We start from the raw sequence: 6,841 nt of genomic DNA on the forward strand, positions 1-6,841 counted from the left end.
GAGTGGATAAATTTCTGGAAGAATACCTATAGTTGTTCTTTCTCCTCCCCGTCATAGTAATCCCTCCTGCACACGCTCCTAGATGTGGAAGGACCATCTCCTGGGGCACCCAGTGAAGGCACCTTCATTCTCACTCCTAATGCGGCATTGGTGGGAGTCCTCCAGTTTTGCTAAATGCAATCATGCAGCTCGCAGCCCACCAATTCAACATGCCTGCCGTATTGTCTCCTTGTATTTGGGGCTTTAAACTACTGTATGCTGATGCACAAATTGCAGTAATTAAGGGTGGGGTTGCACAGCAGATGATTTTAATTGCTGTCATTAAGTGGTACACCTGAAAAAACTGAACTTGTTTGATACACATATATGTACTTAGAACAGCAGCAGTGGCAGCCGAAAAGCCAAACTCAGTACCATCCAGTCGATTCTGACTCATAGCACCCCGACAGGATGGAGTAGAATGGCTTCCATGGGTTTCTGAGACCGTAAATCCTTCAAAGAGTAGAAAGTCTCATCTTTCTCCCATGGGGTAGCTGGTGGTTTTTGAACTTCTAACCTTGTTGTTAGTACCCCAGCTCTTAGCCCATTACTCCACCACCAGCACCACCTCCACCACCACCACCTCTACCACCACCACCACCACCACCACCACCAGCAGCAGCAGCAGCAGGAGCAATGACAGAGTAGGGGCTGAGTCTATTATATACAACCAAAAAGGTCAAGAGATTTAGTTCCTTGGTATGGAGGTTTAGGGCAATGGTTTCATGAGACCTCACAATTCATTGGCCACCTAATGTATTTAGTGCTTAAGTTCTACCTCCTAGTTCATTGGGATTCTTAAAAGCTTGCCAAACCCCCTCCAAGACATGGTATTGCTTAGTCTCTATTCATATTCACTTTGAGAAACAGGAAGGTGGAGACTGAGCAAGAGGAGGAGGCTGTAGAATGTGTGGCCGATTGCCTCCAGGAACAAAACTGGGTGGTGCATTACTGCTATTTTGAGCAATGTTTCTGAAAGAGAATCCTTATCACAAGGGAGAAAATGCAAGGACTTCAAGTTCACTTGTACTTCAGAAACACTGGAGCCAAGGAAGTGGGATATACCTCTAAAACTTATTTTCCTGTGGGAACCCAAAAGTGTAAATCAGAATATTTCCTGACCTCTTACAACCAAATGATAGTTTAGCTTCATTAGTAAACGTGGTTTCCTTGAGCGTTCTGCTCTTTGTAGAACTATTTATAGTGAGCACAGCATCCTATATGTGATATACATGAGACAGCTTCCGCAAGTTCATGGAAAAATGGAATGAACAGAAAATGAAACTTTCCACTCATCATGGGAGAGCCATCTCTAGATGCCAGCATCTACATGGGAGTATCGTGTCAGGACCGGAGGAAGACTCTGGCAACTGCCCTCCTTACCGGAAGCAAAGAAGGCTTGAAACACTTACTAAGAACGATCTAAGGCTCTTCCACCTGCGGCCTGGCGCCGCCATGTCTCTAGCAATCCCGGAGAAGTCTTGGGAGTCCTCAACACTCACATCTCTGGGCGGAAAGCAGCCTTTGCCATCCCTGCCATGAAGGGTGTGGGGCGCAGATCTGCTCACGTGGTGTTGAGGAAAGCAGACCTCAACCTCACCGAGAGAGCAGGAGCGCTCACTGAAGATGAGGCTGAGCGGGTGACCCCCATCCTGCAGCACAAGATTCCAGACTGCTTCTTGAACACACAGGAAGATGCGAAGGGTGGCAGATACAGCCGGGTCCTGGCCAACGGTCTGGACTACAAGTTCCGTGAAGATGTGGAGCGGCTGAAAAGATCCGCACCAACAGGGGGCTGCGGCCACTTCTGGGGCCTTCAAGTTCAAGGTCAGCCCACCAAGACCACTGGCCGCTGTGGCCCAACTGTTGGTGTGTCTAAGAAGAAATAAAGCCTATCAACCTTGTCTGTTCATAAATAGTTTATACACACACGCACAATGACGATCTAAGACTCTCAGTGCTTAAATCTGTTATCGAGACTATATACCATGAAACATATACCAACCAGTCCCGTCATTTTCCACGTGCACAGAACAAAGAGCAAATGGGAAAGAGCTGTGGTGCAAAAGGGGCTGCCATGTTCAGTTGACAGGAAGCTCCTGGCTGGACTCGAGCCAGGTGTGGGCATCATGCAGGGACCCCAGGAGCTCTGACAGCCCAACAAGGGCAGCACTCGACTGCGAGCCCACGGCCAGTGCTACCTGCTGCAGCGTCTTGGGAGAAAGGCCAGCAATTGCCCCATAAAGACGACACTCACGAAAACCCCATTCGGCCACTGTGCTGTGTCGGCCGTGGGGACACCATCAGCTGACAGTCATGTCAGGCTGTCCAGTAGTAGCGACAACTAAGAGCTGCAAACTCTACATGTGGGAGGCTCCTGAAGCCATGGCAAGCGTTTGGACTTCGCAGACTGAGAAAACATCTTTATCAATGCCAAGTCAGATGGGCCACAATAAGAAAAAAAGAAACAGTCCACTGAGGAGGTGGGCAAAGGACCTGAGCAAAAGTGTCACAAGGGCAGAAATCTGAATGGCCAATAAACAGATGAGAAAATGTTCCCGATCTTTAGCCATAAGGGAAATGCAAATTAAAACAACTATGAGGTACCACCTAACACCTTCAAAGGTAGCCCAATTCAAAATATCAGAAAGCAACAAGTGTTGGAGGGGCTGTGGGGAGACGGGAACTCTCATCCACTGCTGGTGGATCTGTAGGTATGTGCAGCCATTATGGAAATCAATCTGGCGATACCTAAAACAGATGGAAATGAGCTTCCATATGACCCAGCAATCCCCTACTGGGCATCTACTCAGAACAAGTAAGAAACAGACCATGACTAGACATCTGTGCTCCAATGTTCATTGCAGCACAGTTCTCCATTGCAGCATTGGAAACAACTGAAATTCCCATCAATGGACAAATGGATTAGAAAACTCTGGTACATACATACAATGGAGTACTAGCCATCCTTAGAAGGCAGTGATGAATGCATGAAGCACATTGTCGCATGGGAAGAGTTGGAGGAAGTTATGCTAAGCGAAGTAAGCCAAGCACAAAAGGACAAGTACAACATGAATTCACTGGGCTGTGCTTAAAAAGCAAATGGGCATAGGGGGGAAACGAATAAATTCATAAATTCCTGGGGTGAGGTCAGGCCCAACCCAGGGATGAATATGGCAGCCAACTAAAAAGGAGGGGGAAAGAAAGAAAACAAAAAGTGAGGGTAGTGGGGGAACAGGGCACTAACCCACTCATGGGAAGGGTATAGCTTATGTCTCCACTGGAAAGGCAGAAAAGAGCTAGACCTCGTCCTGGTGAGACAAGCTTTGAGGGCAACGTACTAGCATGAAGCAGTGAACTAACAGAGAAGACTGTAGGGCCGGCCCCAATCCCAGCTAGGTCGCTCCCTTCCCAGAAGAATGCACTTCCCTTCCCAGAGGACAGCGCTGAAGATACAGCCCTGGGAGAGTGGTGGGTCTGCCCAGACCACACCTGGGCAAACAGAGAGAGAGAGAGAGAGAGAACCACATCCTGGCCCATCAAGCCTCAAGGATGGCATTCCTGCTCAGAGAAGCCAAGGTATAGAGAGGACTGTCACTGGCCCCACCACGAGACATGACGTCCCCTCACTGACCCACAGCGCTACAGGGGACAGCACTGGAGACACAGTGCAGGAAGTGTGCCCTTTCTGACATCCCCCCCCCCCCCCACACACATACCTGGTGAAACACGAAGGGAGAGCAACAGAGCAGCAAGGGGAGCAAAGCAATGGTTTCCCCAAGGAGTCTTGGAAATCGACTTCTGAACCAGAGGGGCAGGGCTTGTCACCTCATCAGACCCTATCAGAAAACATTATAAGCCTCAGTAGACAGACCTGGAACTATTTATAGGCTTCCCCCCCCCCCGCCCTGCCTTCATGTTTATCTATCTAAAATATGCAGGATTGTTTACAATCTGAGAAGAAAACAATGGTACCAATGGTTGGGGGGGGGCATGAGAGAGTAAGAAGTTGGAAAAAGGGAGGGGATAGCCAACAAACCCAAGAACAAGGGAACAGTAAGAGATCTAAAATCGATAGGGCAGAGGGTGAGTTTGATCAAGTACAATGTAGCCGAGAGGAATTACTGCAAATCAAATGAAGGTTGAACATGACAGTGGGACAGGAGGGAAATAAAAGGAAAGAGAGGAAAGAACTAGGAGGCAAAAGACATTTATAGAGGGGTGTACATATAGGCATGTATATATGTAAATATATTAATGTATGATAGGGATATAGGTCTATGTACATATATTTATATGTTAAGTTTTAAGGTAGCAGATGAACATTGGGCTTCTACTCAAGTCCTCCCTCAATGCAAGAACACTTTGTTCTAATAATCTGGCATTCTGTGATGCTAACCTTCTTGACATGGTCGCTGAAGACAAAGCGGGTGTATAAACAAAGGTAGTGAAGTAAGCTGATGGTGCTTGGCTATCAAAAGATATAGTGTCTGGGAGGGTGGAGAGAGGGTGGGTTGGAAAGAGGGAACCAATTACAAGGATCTATATATATAACCTCCTCCCTGTGGGACAGACAACAGAAATGGGGGTGAAGGGAGACATCGGACAGGGCAAGACATGACAAAATAATAATTTATAAATTATCAAGGGTTCATAAGGGAGGGGAGAGCGGGGAGGGAGGGGAAAATGAGGAATTGATGCCAGAGGCTTAGATGGAGCGCAAATGTTTTGAGAATGATGAAGGGCAATGAATGTACAAATGTGCTTTACACACTTGATGTATGTATGGATTGTGATTAGAGCTGTATGAGCCCCTAATAAAATGATAAAAAAGATGTAGTGTCTGGGGTCTCTCTTTAAAATCATTTTATTGGGGGCTTGTACAATTTTTATTATAATCCATCCATTGTGTCAAGAACATATGTGCATTTGTTGCCAGCATCATTCTCAAAACATTTGCCTTCTACTTGAGCCCTTAATATCTGCTGCTCATTTCTCCCTCCCTCCCCACTCCCCCCTACCTCATGAACCCTTCATCATTCATAAATTATTATTTTGTCATATATTACACTGTCCGGCGTCTCCCCCGCCTTCTTCTCTGCTGTCCCTCCCCCAGGGATGAGGCTATACGTAGATTCTTGTAATCAGTTCCCCCTTTCTACCCCACATTCCCTCCACCCCCCAGGAATCACCATTCTCACCACGGTCCTGAAGGAGTCATCTGTCCTGGATTTCCTGTGTTTCCAGTTGCTATTTGTGCCTATGTACATCCTCTGGTCTAGCCAGATTTGTAAGGTAGAATTGGGATCATGATAGTCGGGGGGGGGGGGGAAGGGGGGGAGGAAGTATTTAAGAACTAGAGGAAAGATATGTTTCATCATTGCTACCTTGAACTCTGCCTGGTTCATCTCCTCCCCACAATTCTTCAGTAAGGGGTGTCCGGTTGGCTACCATTGGGCTTTGAGTCTCCACTTTGCACTCACCCACATTTTCAATGATATGATTTTTTGTTCCTTGATGCTTGATACCTGATCCCTTCGACAGCTCGTGGTCACACAGGCTGGTGTGTTTCTTCCATGTGGGCTTTGTTGCTTCTGAGCCAAATGGCCACTTGTTTATCTTTGAGCCTTTAAGACCCCAGACGCTAAATCTTTTGATAGCTGGACACCATCAGCGTTCTTCACCACATTTGCTTATGCACACATTTGTCTTCATTGATCGTATCAGGGAGGTGGGCACCCATTGATACGATTTTTAGTTCTTTGATGTCTGATAACTGGTCCCTTCTGCACCTTGTGGTCAGACAAGGTGGTTTGCTTCTTCCATGTGGGCTTTGACGCTTCTCAGCTAGATGGCCGCTTGTTTATCTTCAAGGCTTTAAGATCCCTGACACTATGCCTTTTGATAGCCGGGTACCATTAGCTTTCTTCACCTCTTTTGCCTATGCACACGTTTGTCTTCAGTGGTCGTGTCAGGAAGGTGGGCACCCACTGATATGATTTTTAGTTCTTTGATGCCTGATAACTGGTCCCTTCTACACCTCATGGTCAGACAGGCTGGTGTACTTCTTCCATGTGGGCTTTGATGCTTCTCAGCTAGATGGCCTCTTGTTTATCTTCAAGCCTTTAAGACCCCAGACACTATATCTTTTGATAGCTGGGCACCGTCAGCTTTCTTCACCACATTTGCTTATGCACACATTTTTCTTCAGCAATCATGTTGGGAAGGTGTGCATCCTGGAATGCCAATTTAATTGAACAAAGTGTTCTTGCATTGAGTAAGTGCTTCAGTGGAGGCCCAATGTCCATCTGCTGCCTTAGTACTTAACCTATCAATATATGCACATAGATCTGTTTCCCTACACTCATATAAATATATTTACATATCTACATTCCTGTCTTCGGATCTCTATAAATACCCTTTGTCACCTACTTCTTTCCTCTATTTCCTTTTACTTTCCTGTTAGCCCACTATCATGCTCAGCCTTCATTTGGGTTTCAGTAATTTCTCTAGGTTACCTTGCTCTTGCTGAATCCCTACCAGGCCACCTACTTCCTCCTTGCCACTGATTTTGGATCACTTGCTGCTCCCCTGTCCCTTGGTTGGTCAGTACGACCTCCCTGCCCCCTCATCCCCTTCTCCCGTGTCCCCCCGGAACCATTGGTCCCATTGTTTTCTCCTCCAGACTATTCATCCAGTCTATCTTATCTAGATAGATCTGTAGAGATAATAATATGCACCAAAATCAAGTCATTGCAAGATAGGCAATGAGTGAGAACACAGCTATGACAATAAAAAGGGA

The 6,841-nt window shown here is 46.7% G+C and overlaps 1 pseudogene; it reads left to right on the forward strand.

The window, feature by feature from the left end:
• The first annotated feature begins 1,494 nt into the window (after positions 1 to 1,494).
• On the forward strand, positions 1,495 to 1,928 carry LOC142427927 (small ribosomal subunit protein uS13-like; annotated as a pseudogene).
• The last annotated feature ends 4,913 nt before the right edge of the window (positions 1,929 to 6,841 follow it).

The sequence above is a fragment of the Tenrec ecaudatus genome, chromosome 15 (genome assembly GCF_050624435.1).
Source record: "Tenrec ecaudatus isolate mTenEca1 chromosome 15, mTenEca1.hap1, whole genome shotgun sequence".
NCBI lineage: Eukaryota > Metazoa > Chordata > Mammalia > Afrosoricida > Tenrecidae > Tenrec > Tenrec ecaudatus.